The following is a 16,841-nucleotide window of genomic DNA, read 5'->3' on the forward strand; positions in this document are numbered from 1 at the left end:
GTAATAGGTGAAAAACCATCCTTACAAAGGAGTTAATCAGAGACTTGGCTTTGTGGACACTTTTCAGAGAACAAATTTGTTAGCATAAAAATAAAGCCAGAAAATGAAGAGCTGTTTAATCACTCAATTGGATTTTTCTGCCAGCATATTTTTTTTCTCTGCAAACCACTGCTAAATTGTGCTTCCTAGCTGTTTTTATAAAATCAATGAATCAAATCTAACTCTGATTACATCAGAGAAGGCTAGGTACCCTACACCATAAGAAGGGGTTTGAAATTTTGACTTGTCTACTTAAAGATCACCAAAATCTGATAACAAGATCAATTACATCCCTGGGTGGGATTGAACCACCAACCTTTTAGTTAATAGCCGTACACACTAACTGATTGCGCCACAGAGACACTTTGCGAAAAGGCATACTGACAAAGGCTAATAAGCATTCATCTAAAACGTTTCCTAGAAAAACTTTAAAAAGTCAATAATCTGGAGAGTTTTTGTAAGATGTTTCTTCCATCAACCAACGAAGAAACACATTGGTACTTTCCCATGATGAGTGAGTGCTTCAGGATCTCTTGCACTTACATGTGCAGCAGAGTACAGCAATGGAAGCATGCTGGGCTCATAACCCAGAGGTAGGCAGATTGAAACTATCCTCTGCTGTATGCTTTTTTTTTTTAATTAAAGTAATCCAAAACTGGGATTGATATTTTGGCTCTTTTATTTTTACTTAAAGTACAATAACTTTTACCATTTTAATTTGTTTTAATAGTATATTGACAGTATTGTTTTCTTTCAAAAATCCACTTAATTTTCTTTACCCTATTATTAAAATGGTAATTGACAAAAACAAACTACATTGTCACCAGAAGAGCAATACAAAATGTACAAGTGATATATTAAAATCATCTTTCCAGCTTGAATTTCAATGATGCATTGGGGCAACGATTTTGTGAGAAACATCTTCACCCTTAAATAAAGATTTTCTTAATTCCTTACCTGTGTGCTAATTAGTTATCACCTTGTTTTCGCATTAAACAGACTTCCACATGAGAAAGCAGCAAGGATGCAGTGGCGTTAATGTTTCCTGGTGTCAACTTGTATTATTTCAGTAGACATTGAAATGAGGATGCATCTTGCTGCCTTTCCAATGAAGCAAGTTTAATTTAGTAATAGGTGAAAAACCATCCCTACAAAGGTGTTAATCAGAGACTTGGCTTTGTGGACACTTTTCAGAGAACAAATTTGTTAGCATAAAAATAAAGCCAGAAAATGAAGAGCTGTTTAATCACTCAATTGGATTTTTTTTTGCCAGCATATTTTTTTTCTCTGCAACCCACTGCTAAATTGTGCTTCCTAGCTGTTTTTTTATAAAATCACTGAATCAAATCTAACTCTGATTACATCAGAGAAGGCCAGGTACCCTAAACAATAAGAGGGGGTTTGAAATTTTGACTTGTCTACTTAAATATCACCAAAATCTGATCACAAGGTCAATTACGTTCCTGGGTGGGATTGAACCACCAACCTTTTGGTTAATAGCCTTACACACTAACCAATTGCACCACAGAGACACTTTGCAAAAAGTACATACTGACAAAGGCTAATAAGCATTCATCAAGAACGTTTCCTAGAAAAACTTTAAAAAGTCAATAATCTGGAGAGTTTTTGTAAGATGTTTCTTCCATCAACCAATGAAGAAACACATTGGTACTTTCCCATGATGAGTGAGTGCTTCAGGATCTCTTGCACTTACATGTGCAGCAGAGTACTGCAATGGAAGCATGCTGGGCCCATAACCCAGAGATAGGCAGATTGAAACTATCCTTTGCTATATGCATTTTTTTTGTTAATTAAAGTAATCCAAAACTGGGATTGATATTTTTGCTCTTTTATTTTTACTTAAAGTACAATAACTTTTACCATTTTAATTTGTTTTAATAGTATATTGACAGTATTGTTTTCTTTCAAAAATCCACTTCATTTTCTTTACCCTATTATTAAAATGGTAATTGACAAAAACAAACTACATTGTCACCAGAAGAGCAATACAAAATGTACAAGTGATATATTAAAATCATCTTTCCAGCTTGAATTTCAATGATGCATTGGGGCAACGATTTTGTGAGAAACATCTTCACCCTTAAATAAAGATTTTCTTAATTCCTTACCTGTGTGCTAATTAGATATCACCTTGTTTTCACATTAAACAGACTTCCACATGAGAAAGCAGCAAGGATGCAGTGGCGTTAATGTTTCCTGGTGTCAACCTGTATTATTTCAGTAGACATTGAAATGAGGATGCATCTTGCTGCCTTTCCAATGAAGCAAGTTTAATTTAGTAATAGGTGAAAAACCATCCCTACAAAGGTGTTAATCAGAGACTTGGCTTTGTGGACACTTTTCAGAGAACAAATTTGTTAGCATAAAAATAAACCAGAAAATGAAGAGCTGTTTAATCACTCAATTGGATTTTTTTGCCAGCATATTTTTTTTCTCTGCAACCCACTGCTAAATTGTGCTTCCTAGCTGTTTTTTAATAAAATCACTGAATCAAATCTAATAACATCAGAGAAGGCCAGGTACCCTACACAATAAGAGGGGGTTTGAAATTTTGACTTGTCTACTTAAATATCACCAAAATCTGATCACAAGGTCAATTACGTCCCTGGGTGGGATTGAACCACCAACCTTTTGGTTAATAGCCTAACACACTAACCAATTGCGCCACAGAGACACTTTGCAAAAGTACATACTGACAAAGGCTAATAAGCATTCATCTAGAACGTTTCCTAGAAAAACTTTAAAAAGTCAATAATCTGGAGAGTTTTTGTAAGATGTTTCTTCCATCAACCAACAAAGAAACACATTGGTACTTTCCCATGATGAGTGAGTGCTTCAGGATCTCTTGCACTTACATGTGCAGCAGAGTACTGCAATGGAAGCATGCTGGGCCCATAACCCAGAGGTAGGCAGATTGAAACTATCCTTTGCTATATGCATTTTTTTTTTGTTAATTAAAGTAATCCAAAACTGGGATTGATATTTTGGCTCTTTTATTTTTACTTAAAGTACAATAACTTTTACCATTTTAATTTGTTTTGATAGTATATTGACAGTATTGTTTTCTTTCAAAAATCCACTTAATTTTCTTTACCCTATTATTAAAATGGTAATTGACAAAAACAAACTACATTGTCACCAGAAGAGCAATACAAAATGTACAAGTGATATATTAAAATCATCTTTCCAGCTTGAATTTCAATGATGCATTGGGGCAACGATTTTGTGAGAAACATCTTCACCCTTAAATAAAGATTTTCTTAATTCCTTACCTGTGTGCTAATTAGATATCACCTTGTTTTCACATTAAACAGACTTCCACATGAGAAAGCAGCAAGGATGCAGTGGCGTTAATGTTTCCTGGTGTCAACCTGTATTATTTCAGTAGACATTGAAATGAGGATGCATCTTGTTGCCTTTCCAATGAAGCAAGTTTAATTTAGTAATAGGTGAAAAACCATCCCTACAAAGGTGTTAATCAGAGACTTGGCTTTGTGGACACATTTCAGAGAACAAATTTGTTAGCATAAAAATAAAGCCAGAAAATGAAGAGCTGTTTAATCACTCAATTGTATTTTTTTGCCAGCATATTTTTTTTATCTGCAACCCACTGCTAAATTGTGCTTCCTAGCTGTTTTTTTTATAAAATCACTGAATCAAATCTAACTCTGATTACATCAGAGAAGGCCAGGTACCCTACACAATAAGAGGGGGTTTGAAATTTTGACTTGTCTACTTAAATATCACCAAAATCTGATCACAAGGTCAATTACATTCCTGGGTGGGATTGAACCACCAACCTTTTGGTTAATAGTCTTACACACTAACCAATTGCACCACAGAGACACTTTGCAAAAGTACATTCTGACAAAGGCTAATAAGCATTCATCTAGAACGTTTCCTAGAAAAACTTTAAAAAGTCAATAATCTGGAGAGTTTTTGTAAGATGTTTCTTCCATCAACCAACGAAGAAACACATTGGTACTTTCCCATTATGAGTGAGTGCTTCAGGATCTCTTGCACTTACATGTGCAGCAGAGTACTGCAATGGAAGCATGCTGGGCCCATAACCCAGAGGTAGGCAGATTGAAACTATCCTTTGCTATATGCATTTTTTTTTGTTAATTAAAGTAATCCAAAACTGGGATTGATATTTTTGCTCTTTTATTTTTACTTAAAGTACAATAACTTTTACCATTTTAATTTGTTTTAATAGTATATTGACAGTATTGTTTTCTTTCAAAAATCCACTTAATTTTCTTTACCCTATTATTAAAATGGTAATTGACAAAAACAAACTACATTGTCACCAGAAGAGCAATACAAAATGTACAAGTGATATATTAAAATCATCTTTCCAGCTTGAATTTCAATGATGCATTGGGGCAACGATTTTGTGAGAAACATCTTCACCCTTAAAGATTTTCTTAATTCCTTACCTGTGTGCTAATTAGATATCACCTTGTTTTCACATTAAACAGACTTCCACATGATAAAGCAGCAAGGATGCAGTGGCGTTAATGTTTCCTGGTGTCAACCTGTATTATTTCAGTAGACATTGAAATGAGGATGCATCTTGCTGCCTTTCCAATGAAGCAAGTTTAATTTAGTAATAGGTGAAAAACCATCCCTACAAAGGTGTTAATCAGAGACTTGGCTTTGTGGACACTTTTCAGAGAACAAATTTGTTAGCATAAAAATAAAGCCAGAAAATGAAGAGCTGTTTAATCACTCAATTGGATTTTTTTGCCAGCATATTTCTTTTTCTCTGCAACCCACTGCTAAATTGTGCTTCCTAGCTGTTTTAATAAAATCACTGAATCAAATCTAACTCTGATTACATCAGAGAAGGCCAGGTACCCTACACCATAACAGGGGGTTTGAAATTTTGACTTGTCTACTTAAAGATCACCAAAATCTGATCACAAGGTCAATTACGTCCCTGGGTGTGATTGAACCACCAACCTTTTGGTTAGTAGCTGTACACACTAACTGATTGCGCCACAGAGACACTTTGCAGAAGTAAATACTGACAAAGGCTAATAAGCATTCATCTAGAACGTTTCCTAGAAAAACTTTAAAAAGTCAATAATCTGGAGAGTTTTTGTAAGATGTTTCTTCCATCAACCAACGAAGAAACACATTGGTACTTTCCCATGATGAGTGAGTGCTTCAGGATCTCTTGCACTTACATGTGCAGCAGAGTACAGCAATGGAAGCATGCTGGGCCCATAACCCAGAGGTAGGCAGATTGAAACTATCCTTTGCTATATGCTTTTTTTTTGTTAATTAAAGTAATCCAAAACTGGGATTGATATTTTGGCTCTTTTATTTTTACTTAAAGTACAATAACTTTTACCATTTTAATTTGTTTTAATAGTATATTGACAGTATTGTTTTCTTTCAAAAATCCACTTAATTTTCTTTACCCTATTATTAAAATGGTAATTGACAAAAACAAACTACATTGTCACCAGAAGAGCAATACAAAATGTACAAGTGATATATTAAAATCATCTTTCCAGCTTGAATTTCAATGATGCATTGGGGCAACGATTTTGTGAGAAACATCTTCACCCTTAAATAAAGATTTTCTTAATTCCTTACCTGTGTGATAATTAGATATCACCTTGTTTTCGCATTAAACAGACTTCCACATGAGAAAGCAGCAAGGATGCAGTGGCGTTAATGTTTCCTGGTGTCAACTTGTATTATTTCAGTAGACATTGAAATGAGGATGCATCTTGCTGCCTTTCCAATGAAGCAAGTTTAATTTAGTAATAGGTGAAAAACCATCCTTACAAAGGTGTTAATCAGAGACTTTGCTTTGTGGACACTTTTCAGAGAACAAATTTGTTAGCATAAAAATAAAGCCAGAAAATGAAGAGCTGTTTAATCACTCAATTGGATTTTTCTGCCAGCATATTTTTTTTCTCTGCAAACCACTGCTAAATTGTGCTTCCTAGCTGTTTTTATAAAATCAATGAATCAAATCTAACTCTGATTACATCAGAGAAGGCCAGGTACCCTACACCATAAGAGGGGGTTTGAAATTTTGACTTGTCTACTTAAAGATCACCAAAATCTGATAACAAGATCAATTACATCCCTGGGTGGGATTGAACCACCAACCTTTTAGTTAATAGCCGTACACACTAACTGATTGCGCCACAGAGACACTTTGCAAAAGAGCATATGACAAAGGCTAATAAGCATTCATCTAAAACGTTTCCTAGAAAAACTTTAAAAAGTCAATAATCTGGAGAGTTTTTGTAAGATGTTTCTACCATCAACCAACGAAGAAACACATTGGTACTTTCCCATGATGAGTGAGTGCTTCAGGATCTCTTGCACTTACATGTGCAGCAGAGTACAGCAATGGAAGCATGCTGGGCACATAACCCAGAGGTAGGCAGATTGAAACTATCCTCTGCTGTATGCTTTTTTTTTTTTATTAAAGTAATCCAAAACTGGGATTGATATTTTGGCTCTTTTATTTTTACTTAAAGTACAATAACTTTTACCATTTTAATTTGTTTTAATAGTATATTGACAGTATTGTTTTCTTTCAAAAATCCACTTAATTTTCTTTACCCTATTATTAAAATGGTAATTGACAAAAACAAACTACATTGTCACCAGAAGAGCAATACAAAATGTACAAGTGATATATTAAAATCATCTTTCCAGCTTGAATTTCAATGATGCATTGGGGCAACGATTTTGTGAGAAACATCTTCACCCTTAAATAAAGATTTTCTTAATTCCTTACCTGTGTGCTAATTAGATATCACCTTGTTTTCGCATTAAACAGACTTCCACATGAGAAAGCAGCAAGGATGCAGTGGCGTTAATGTTTCCTGGTGTCAACTTGTATTATTTCAGTAGACATTGAAATGAGGATGCATCTTGCTGCCTTTCCAATGAAGCAAGTTTAATTTAGTAATAGGTGAAAAACCATCCCTACACAGGTGTTAATCAGAGACTTGGCTTTGTGGACACTTTTCAGAGAACAAATTTGTTAGCATAAAAATAAAGCCAGAAAATGAAGAGCTGTTTAATCACTCAATTGGATTTTTTTTTGCCAGCATATTTTTTTTCTCTGCAACCCACTGCTAAATTGTGCTTCCTAGCTGTTTTTTATAAAATCACTGAATCAAATCTAACTCTGATTACATCAGAGAAGGCCAGGTACCCTACACAATAAGAGGGGGTTTGAAATTTTGACTTGTCTACTTAAATATCACCAAAATCTGATCACAAGGTCAATTACGTTCCTGGGTGGGATTGAACCACCAACCTTTTGGTTAATAGCCTTACACACTAACCAATTGCACCACAGAGAAAAAGTACATACTGACAAAGGCTAATAAGCATTCATCAAGAACGTTTCCTAGAAAAACTTTAAAAAGTCAATAATCTGGAGAGTTTTTGTAAGATGTTTCTTCCATCAACCAATGAAGAAACACATTGGTACTTTCCCATGATGAGTAAGTGCTTCAGGATCTCTTGCACTTACATGTGCAGCAGAGTACTGCAATGGAAGCATGCTGGGCCCATAACCCAGAGATAGGCAGATTGAAACTATCCTTTGCTATATGCATTTTTTTTGTTAATTAAACTAATCCAAAACTGGGATTGATATTTTTGCTCTTTTATTTTTACTTAAAGTACAATAACTTTTACCATTTTAATTTGTTTTAATAGTATATTGACAGTATTGTTTTCTTTCAAAAATCCACTTTATTTTCTTTACCCTATTATTAAAATGGTAATTGACAAAAACAAACTACATTGTCACCAGAAGAGCAATACAAAATGTACAAGTGATATATTAAAATCATCTTTCCAGCTTGAATTTCAATGATGCATTGGGGCAACGATTTTGTGAGAAACATCTTCACCCTTAAATAAAGATTTTCTTAATTCCTTACCTGTGTGCTAATTAGATATCACCTTGTTTTCACATTAAACAGACTTCCACATGAGAAAGCAGCAAGGATGCAGTGGCGTTAATGTTTCCTGGTGTCAACCTGTATTATTTCAGTAGACATTGAAATGAGGATGCATCTTGCTGCCTTTCCAATGAAGCAAGTTTAATTTAGTAATAGGTGAAAAACCATCCCTACAAAGGTGTTAATCAGAGACTTGGCTTTGTGGACACTTTTCAGAGAACAAATTTGTTAGCATAAAAATAAACCAGAAAATGAAGAGCTGTTTAATCACTCAATTGTATTTTTTTGCCAGCATATTTTTTTTATCTGCAACCCACTGCTAAATTGTGCTTCCTAGCTGTTTTTTATAAAATCACTGAATCAAATCTAACTCTGATTACATCAGAGAAGGCCAGGTACCCTACACAATAAGAGGGGGTTTGAAATTTTGACTTGTCTACTTAAATATCACCAAAATCTGATCACAAGGACAATTACATTCCTGGGTGGGATTGAACCACCAACCTTTTGGTTAACAGCCTTACACACTAACCAATTGCACCACAGAGACACTTTGCAAAAGTACATACTGACAAAGGCTAATAAGCATTAATCTAGAACGTTTCCTAGAAAAACTTTAAAAAGTCAATAATCTGGAGAGTTTTTGTAAGATGTTTCTTCCATCAACCAACGAAGAAACACATTGGTACTTTCCCATGATGAGTGAGTGCTTCAGGATCTCTTGCACTTACATGTGCAGCAGAGTACTGCAATGGAAGCATGCTGGGCCCATAACCCAGAGGTAGGCAGATTGAAACTATCCTTTGCTATATGCATTTTTTTTTGTTAATTAAAGTAATCCAAAACTGGGATTGATATTTTTGCTCTTTTATTTTTACTTAAAGTACAATAACTTTTACCATTTTAATTTGTTTTAATAGTATATTGACAGTATTGTTTTCTTTCAAAAATCCACTTAATTTTCTTTACCCTATTATTAAAATGGTAATTGACAAAAACAAACTACATTGTCACCAGAAGAGCAATACAAAATGTACAAGTGATATATTAAAATCATCTTTCCAGCTTGAATTTCAATGATGCATTGGGGCAACGATTTTGTGAGAAACATCTTCACCCTTAAATAAAGATTTTCTTAATTCCTTACCTGTGTGCTAATTAGATATCACCTTGTTTTCACATTAAACAGACTTCCACATGAGAAAGCAGCAAGGATGCAGTGGCGTTAATGTTTCCTGGTGTCAACCTGTATAATTTCAGTAGACATTGAAATGAGGATGCATCTTGCTGCCTTTCCAATGAAGCAAGTTTAATTTAGTAATAGGTGAAAAACCATCCTTACAAAGGTGTTAATCAGAGACTTGGCTTTGTGGACACTTTTCAGAGAACAAATTTGTTAGCATAAAAATAAAGCCAGAAAATGAAGAGCTGTTTAATCACTCAATTGGATTTTTCTGCCAGCATATTTTTTTTCTCTGCAACCTACTGCTAAATTGTGCTTCCTAGCTGTTTTTATAAAATCACTGAATCAAATCTAACTCTGATTACATCAGGGAAGGCCAGGTACCCACACCATAACCGGGGGTTTGAAATTTTGACTTGTCTACTTAAATATCGCCAAAATCTGATCACAAGGTCAATTACATCCCTGGGTGGGATTGAACCACCAACCTTTTGGTTAATAGCCAAACACACTAACCGATTGCGCCACAGAGACACTTTGCAAAAAGTTCATACTGACAAAGGCTAATAAGCATTCATCTAGAACGTTTCCTAGAAAAACTTTAAAAAGTCAATAATCTGGAGAGTTTTTGTAAGATGTTTCTTCCATCAATCAACGAAGAACATTCAAGCTGATTTCTTGCAGCAGCTGGGCACTGTAACAGCTCCAGAGCTGCTCTGTAAGGCAACTAAAAGGGTGTGGGCCCTGCAGCACTACCTGTAGTATGCATTGTGCGTTGGAAGGCACAAAGTAAGCAGACGGGAGAGGTCAGGATAGTGCGCAAGGGCATAGAAGGGAGCGGCTCAAGAAAAGAGAAGTGGAAACAGACAGCAAACTAGGCTGGAGAAAGACCTGAGACAAAGAGATCTGAATTATACGAGAGCCGACCAGAGGAAACACAAATTATGCAGTCAAGTTTCCCACATTTGGGGAAATCGCAGGAGCGGCACACCCAGAGTGCAATGGGTGAGCCTTGCCCTGGGAGAAGCACCTTCCTGATCATAGTATCTCACCTGGCAGGTAAATAGGAGTTGGGCTAGAGCTGGGGAGGGTCGCTGCTCGGGCACCCCCCTGTCAAGTGAAGGAGATCCAACTGAGGCAGCACAAGGGAACTCTCGAAAGAAGAACAAGGCTAGAGGAAGATCTGAGACAAAGAAATCTGACTTTTACCAGAGCTGAGCAGAGGAAAGCACAAACACAGTCCCCCACTACCACAAATAATGCAGTCGAGTTTCCCACATTTGGGGAAATCACAGGGGTCAGCATACCCAGAATGCAATGAATGAACCTCACCCTGGGAGAACAATCTTCATGACCATGGTATCTCCTATGCAAAATAAGTATGATTTGGGATAGGGCTGGGGAGGGCCGCTGCTCAGGCACATCTCTGTCAAGTAAAGGAGATTCAACTGAGGCAGCACAAGGGAACTCTCATCTGGGGACAACAACTGCAGGGAGAACACATATTTTCAGATGAACATGGGAGGGCAGAAGGCTGCCTAATACTGAAGCACCCCCAAACAACAAACCAAATGCAACAACTAGTGCAAGCATTCCTGGGGGAAGGCCTGCAGCAGATTGATTTGCATATGGTAATGCCATCCAAGCAGTGGGTCAAAGTTGGCTTCAACCCTCGTCTGCATATGAAAAGAGAAAAGGGGCGTGCAGGGCATGGCGGCCTTTTGCGGCGCTTGGGTGACCCTTAGTTCGCATTAAACACCCCCACCCTCCTTCGGTGTGGGGCTCATGTTGGCAATGCCCCAGCCCCTGAAGCATTCAAGCTGATTTCTTGCAGCAGCTGGGCACTGTAACAGCTCCAGAGCTGCTCTGTGAGGCAAGTAAAAGGGTGTGGGCCCTGCAGCACTACCTGTAGTTTGCATTGTGTGTTGGAAGGCACAAAGTAAGCAGACGGGAGAAGTCAGGATAGTGCGCAAGGGCATAGAAGGGAGCGGCTCAAGAAAAGAGAAGTGGAAACAGACAGCAAACTAGGCTGGAGAGAGACCTGAGACAAAGAGATCTGAATTATACGAGAGCCGACCAGGGGAAACACAAATTATGCAGTCAAGTTTCCCACATTTGGGGAAATCACAGGGGCAGCACACCCAGAGTGCAATGGGTGAGCCTTGCCCTGGGAGAAGCACCTACATGATCATAGTATCTCACCTGGCAGGTAAGTAGGAGTTGGGCTAGAGCTGCGAAGGGTCGCTGCTCGGGTACCCCCCTGTCAAGTGAAGGAGATCCAACTGAGGCAGCACAAGGGAACTCTCGAAAGAGGAACAAGGCTAGAGGAAGATCTGAGACAAAGAAATCTGATTTTTACCAGAGTTGACCAGAAGAAAGCACAAACACAGTCCCCCACTACCACAAATAATGCAGTTGAGTTTCCCACATTTGGGGAAATCACAGGGGTCAGCATACCCAGAATGCAATGAATGAACCTCACCCTGGGAGAACAATCTTCATGACCATGGTATCTCCTATGCAAAATAAGTATGATTTGGGATAGGGCTGGGGAGGGCCGCTGCTCAGGCACATCTCTGTCAAGTAAAGGAGATTCAACTGAGGCAGCACAAGGGAACTCTCATCTGGGGACAACAACTGCAGGGAGAACACATATTTTCAGATGAACATGGGAGGGCAGAAGGCTGCCTAATACTGAAGCACCCCCAAACAACAAACCAAATGCAACAACTAGTGCAAGCATTCCTGGGGGAAGGCCTGCAGCAGATGGTTTTGCATATGGTGATGTCATCCAAGCAGTGGGTCAAAGTTGGCTTCAACCCTCGTCTGCATATGAAAAGAAAAAAGGGATGTGCAGGGCATGGCGTCCTTTTGTGGCGCTTGGATGACCCCTAATTCGCATTAAACATCTCCACCCTCCTTCGGTGTGGGGCTCATGTTGGCTATGCCCCAGCCCCTGAAGCATTCAAGATGATTTCTTGCAGCAGCTGGGCACTGTAACAGCTCCAGAGCTGCTCTGTAAAACATGTAAAAGGGTGTGGGCCCTGCAGCACTACCTGTAGTATGCATTGTGCGTTGGAAGGCACAAAGTAAGCAGACGGGAGAGGTCAGGATAGTGCGCAAGGGCATAGAAGGGAGCGGCTCAAGAAAAGAGAAGTGGAAACAGACAGCAAACTAGGCTGGAGAAAGGCCTGAGACAAAGAGATCTGAATTATATGAGAGCCGACCAGAGGAAACACAAATTATGCCGTCAAGTGTCCCACATTTGGGGAAATCGCAGGAGCAGCACACCCAGAGTGCAATGGGTGAGCCTTGCCCTGGGAGAAGCACCTTCCTGATCATAGTATCTCACCTGGCAGGTAAATAGGAGTTGGGCTAGAGCTGGGGAGGGTCGCTGCTCGTGCACCCCCCTGTCAAGTGAAGGAGATCCAACTGAGGCAGCACAAGGGAACTCTCGAAAGAAGAACAAGGCTAGAGGAAGATCTGAGACAAAGAAATCTGACTTTTACCAGAGCTGACCAGAGGAAAGCACAAACACAGTCCCCCACTACCACAAATAATGCAGTTGAGTTTCCCACATTTGGGGAAATCACAGGGGTCAGCATACCCAGAATGCAATGAATGAACCTCACCCTGGGAGAACAATCTTCATGACCATGGTATCTCCTATGCAAAATAAGTATGATTTGGGATAGGGCTGGGGAGGGCCGCTGCTCAGGCACATCTCTGTCAAGTAAAGGAGATTCAACTGAGGCAGCACAAGGGAACTCTCATCTGGGGACAACAACTGCAGGGAGAACACATATTTTCAGATGAACATGGGAGGGCAGAAGGCTGCCTAATACTGAAGCACCCCCAAACAACAAACCAAATGCAACAACTAGTGCAAGCATTCCTGGGGGAAGGCCTGCAGCAGATTGATTTGCATATGGTAATGCCATCCAAGCAGTGGGTCAAAGTTGGCTTCAACCCTCGTCTGCATATCAAAAAAGAGAAAAGGGGCGTGCAGGGCATGGTGGCCTTTTGCGGCGCTTGGATGACCTCTAGTTCGCATTAAACACCTCCACCCTCCTTCGGTGTGGGGCTCATGTTGGCTATGCCCCAGCCCCTGAAGCATTCAAGCTGATTTCTTGCAGCAGCTGGGCACTGTAACAGCTCCAGAGCTGCTCTGTAAGGCAAGTAAAAGGGTGTGGGCCCTGCAGCACTACCTGTAGTTTGCATTGTGCATTGGAAGGCACAAAGTAAGCAGACGGGAGAAGTCAGGATAGTGCGCAAGGGCATAGAAGGGAGCGGCTCAAGAAAAGAGAAGTGGAAACAGACAGCAAACTATACTGGAGAGAGACCTGAGACAAAGAGATCTGAATTATACGAGAGCCGACCAGGGGAAACACAAATTATGCAGTCAAGTGTCCCACATTTGGGGAAATTGCAGGAGCAGCACACCCAGAGTGCAATGGGTGAGCCTTGCCCTGGGAGTAGCACCTTCATGATCATAGTATCTCACCTGGCAGGTAAGTAGGAGTTGGACTAGAGCTGGGGAGGGTCGCTGCTCGGGCACCCCCCTGTCAAGTGAAGGAGATCCAACTGAGGCAGCACAAGGGAACTCTTGAAAGAGGAACAAGGCTAGAGGAAGATCTGAGACAAAGAAATCTGACTTTTACCAGAGCTGACCAGAGGAAAGCACAAACACAGTCCCCCACTACCACAAATAATGCAGTCGAGTTTCCCACATTTGGGGAAATCACAGGGGTCAGCATACCCAGAATGCAATGAATGAACCTCACCCTGGGAGAACAATCTTCATGACCATGGTATCTCCTATGCAAAATAAGTATGATTTGGGATAGGGCTGGTGAGGGCCGCTGCTCAGGCACATCTCTGTCAAGTAAAGGAGATTCAACTGAGGCAGCACAAGGGAACTCTCATCTGGGGACAACAACTGCAGGGAGAACACATATTTTCAGATGAACATGGGAGGGCAGAAGGCTGCCTAATACTGAAGCACCCCCAAACAACAAACCAAATGCAACAACTAGTACAAGCATTCCTGGGGGAAGGCCTGCAGCAGATGGATTTGCATATGGTGATGTCATCCAAGCAGTGGGTCAAAGTTGGCTTCAACCCTCGTCTGCATATGAAAAGAGAAAAGGGACGTGCAGGGCATGGCGGCCTTTTGCGGCGCTTGGATGACCCCTAGTTCGCATTAAACACCTCCACCCTACTTCGGTGTGGGGCTCATGTTGGCTATGCCCCAGCCCATGAAGCATTCAAGCTGATTACTTGCAGCAGCTGGGCACTGTAATAGCTCCAGAGCTGCTCTGTAAGGCAAGTAAAAGGGTGTGGGCCCTGCAGCACTACCTGTAGTTCGCATTGTGCATTGGAAGGCACAAAGTAAGCAGATGGGAGAAGTCAAGATAATGCGCAAGGGCATAGAAGGGAGCGGCTCAAGAAAAGAGAAGTTGAAACAGACAGCAAACTAGGCTGGAGAGAGACCTGAGACAAACAGATCTGAATTATACGAGAGCTGACCAGGGGAAACACAAATTATGCAGTCAAGTTTCCCACATTTGGGGAAATCGCAGGAGCAGCACACCCAGAGTGCAATGGGTGAGCCTTGCCCTGGGAGAAGCACCTTCATGATCATAGTATCTCACTTGGCAGGTAAGTAGGAGTTGGGCTTGAGCTGGGGAGGGTTGATGCTAGGGCACCCCCCTGTCAAGTGAAGGAGATCCAACTGAGGCAGCACAAGGGAACTCTCGAAAGAAGAACAAGGCTAGAGGAAGATCTGAGACAAATAAATCTGACTTTTACCAGAGCTGACCAGAGGAAAGCACAAACACAGTCCCCCACTACCACAAATAATGCAGTCGAGTTTCCCACATTTGGGGAAATCATAGGAGTCAGCATACCCAGAATGCAATGAATGAACCTCACCCTGGGAGAACAATCTTCATGACCATGGTATCTCCTATGCAAAATAAGTATGATTTGGGATAGAGCTGGGGAGGGCCGCTGCTCAGGCACATCTCTGTCAAGTAAAGGAGATTCAACTGAGGCAGCACAAGGGAACTCTCATCTGGGGACAACAACTGCTGGGAGAACACATATTTTCAGATGAACATGGGAGGGCAGAAGGCTGCCTAATACTGAAGCACCCCCAAACAACAAACCAAATGCAACAACTAGTACAAGCATTCCTGGGGGAAGGCCTACAGCAGATGGATTTGCATATGGTGATGTCATCCAAGCAGTGGGTCAAAGTTGGCTTCAACCCTCGTCTGCATATGAAAAGAAAAAAGGGATGTGCAGGGCATGGCGTCCTTTTGTGGCGCTTGGATGACCCCTAATTCACATTAAACATCTCCACCCTCCTTCGGTGTGGGGCTCATGTTGGCTATGCCCCAGCCCCTGAAGCATTCAAGATGATTTCTTGCAGCAGCTGGGCACTGTAACAGCTCCAGAGCTGTTCTGTAAAGCATGTAAAAGGGTGTGGGCCCTGCAGCACTACCTGTAGTATGCATTGTGCGTTGGAAGGCACAAAGTAAGCAGACGGGAGAGGTCAGGATAGTGCGCAAGGGCATAGAAGGGAGCGGCTCAAGAAAAGAGAAGTGGAAACAGACAGCAAACTAGGCTGGAGAGAGACCTGAGACAAAGAGATCTGAATTATACGAGAGCCGACCAGAGGAAACACAAATTATGCAGTCAAGTTTCCCACATTTGGGGAAATCGCAGGAGCGGCACACCCAGAGTGCAATGGGTGAGCCTTGCCCTGGGAGAAGCACCTTCCTGATCATAGTATCTCACCTGGCAGGTAAGTAGGAGTTGGGCTAGAGCTGGGGAGGGTCGCTGCTCGGGCACCCCCCTGTCAAGTGAAGGAGATCCAACTGAGGCAGCACAAGGGAACTCTCGAAAGAAGAACAAGGCTAGAGGAAGATCTGAGACAAAGAAATCTGACTTTTACCAGAGCTGAGCAGAGGAAAGCACAAACACAGTCCCCCACTACCACAAATAATGCAGTCGAGTTTCCCACATTTGGGGAAATCACAGGGGTCAGCATACCCAGAATGCAATGAATGAACCTCACCCTGGGAGAACAATCTTCATGACCATGGTATCTCCTATGCAAAATAAGTATGATTTGGGATAGGGCTGGGGAGGGCCGCTGCTCAGGCACATCTCTGTCAAGTAAAGGAGATTCAACTGAGGCAGCACAAGGGAACTCTCATCTGGGGACAACAACTGCAGGGAGAACACATATTTTCAGATGAACATGGGAGGGCAGAAGGCTGCCTAATACTGAAGCACCCCCAAACAACAAACCAAATGCAACAACTAGTGCAAGCATTCCTGGGGGAAGGCCTGCAGCAGATTGATTTGCATATGGTAATGCCATCCAAGCAGTGGGTCAAAGTTGGCTTCAACCCTCGTCTGCATATGAAAAGAGAAAAGGGGCGTGCAGGGCATGGCGGCCTTTTGCGGCGCTTGGGTGACCCTTAGTTCGCATTAAACACCCCCACCCTCCTTCGGTGTGGGGCTCATGTTGGCAATGTCCCAGCCCCTGAAGCATTCAAGCTGATTTCTTGCAGCAGCTGGGCACTGTAACAGCTCCAGAGCTGCTCTGTGAGGCAAGTAAAAGGGTGTGG

General features: G+C 41.1%; 13 non-coding genes across 13 annotated transcripts; all 13 read right to left on the reverse strand.

Annotated features, from left to right (window-relative positions):
- Positions 1-9,658: 9,658 nt before the first annotated feature.
- Positions 9,659-9,732, reverse strand: TRNAN-AUU (transfer RNA asparagine (anticodon AUU)). Its single transcript has one exon. It is a non-coding gene; the product is annotated as a tRNA-Asn (tRNA).
- Positions 9,733-10,102: 370 nt separating this feature from the next.
- LOC135016968 (U1 spliceosomal RNA) lies at positions 10,103-10,265 on the reverse strand. Its single transcript, XR_010214933.1, has one exon. It is a non-coding gene; the product is annotated as a U1 spliceosomal RNA (small nuclear RNA).
- Positions 10,266-10,417: 152 nt separating this feature from the next.
- Positions 10,418-10,581, reverse strand: LOC135016946 (U1 spliceosomal RNA). The gene has a single exon (XR_010214912.1). It is a non-coding gene; the product is annotated as a U1 spliceosomal RNA (small nuclear RNA).
- Positions 10,582-11,252: 671 nt separating this feature from the next.
- LOC135016972 (U1 spliceosomal RNA) lies at positions 11,253-11,415 on the reverse strand. The gene has a single exon (XR_010214937.1). It is a non-coding gene; the product is annotated as a U1 spliceosomal RNA (small nuclear RNA).
- Positions 11,416-11,567: 152 nt separating this feature from the next.
- LOC135016951 (U1 spliceosomal RNA) lies at positions 11,568-11,731 on the reverse strand. Its single transcript, XR_010214917.1, has one exon. It is a non-coding gene; the product is annotated as a U1 spliceosomal RNA (small nuclear RNA).
- A 671-nt stretch (positions 11,732-12,402) lies between these two features.
- LOC135016938 (U1 spliceosomal RNA) lies at positions 12,403-12,565 on the reverse strand. Its single transcript, XR_010214906.1, has one exon. It is a non-coding gene; the product is annotated as a U1 spliceosomal RNA (small nuclear RNA).
- Positions 12,566-12,717: 152 nt separating this feature from the next.
- On the reverse strand, positions 12,718-12,881 carry LOC135016944 (U1 spliceosomal RNA). The gene has a single exon (XR_010214910.1). It is a non-coding gene; the product is annotated as a U1 spliceosomal RNA (small nuclear RNA).
- Positions 12,882-13,554: 673 nt separating this feature from the next.
- Positions 13,555-13,717, reverse strand: LOC135016969 (U1 spliceosomal RNA). Its single transcript, XR_010214934.1, has one exon. It is a non-coding gene; the product is annotated as a U1 spliceosomal RNA (small nuclear RNA).
- A 152-nt stretch (positions 13,718-13,869) lies between these two features.
- On the reverse strand, positions 13,870-14,033 carry LOC135016947 (U1 spliceosomal RNA). The gene has a single exon (XR_010214913.1). It is a non-coding gene; the product is annotated as a U1 spliceosomal RNA (small nuclear RNA).
- A 671-nt stretch (positions 14,034-14,704) lies between these two features.
- On the reverse strand, positions 14,705-14,867 carry LOC135016970 (U1 spliceosomal RNA). Its single transcript, XR_010214935.1, has one exon. It is a non-coding gene; the product is annotated as a U1 spliceosomal RNA (small nuclear RNA).
- A 152-nt stretch (positions 14,868-15,019) lies between these two features.
- LOC135016959 (U1 spliceosomal RNA) lies at positions 15,020-15,183 on the reverse strand. Its single transcript, XR_010214925.1, has one exon. It is a non-coding gene; the product is annotated as a U1 spliceosomal RNA (small nuclear RNA).
- A 671-nt stretch (positions 15,184-15,854) lies between these two features.
- On the reverse strand, positions 15,855-16,017 carry LOC135016965 (U1 spliceosomal RNA). Its single transcript, XR_010214930.1, has one exon. It is a non-coding gene; the product is annotated as a U1 spliceosomal RNA (small nuclear RNA).
- A 152-nt stretch (positions 16,018-16,169) lies between these two features.
- On the reverse strand, positions 16,170-16,333 carry LOC135016948 (U1 spliceosomal RNA). Its single transcript, XR_010214914.1, has one exon. It is a non-coding gene; the product is annotated as a U1 spliceosomal RNA (small nuclear RNA).
- Positions 16,334-16,841: the final 508 nt, after the last annotated feature.

The sequence above is a fragment of the Pseudophryne corroboree genome, unplaced genomic scaffold (genome assembly GCF_028390025.1).
Source record: "Pseudophryne corroboree isolate aPseCor3 unplaced genomic scaffold, aPseCor3.hap2 scaffold_306, whole genome shotgun sequence".
NCBI lineage: Eukaryota > Metazoa > Chordata > Amphibia > Anura > Myobatrachidae > Pseudophryne > Pseudophryne corroboree.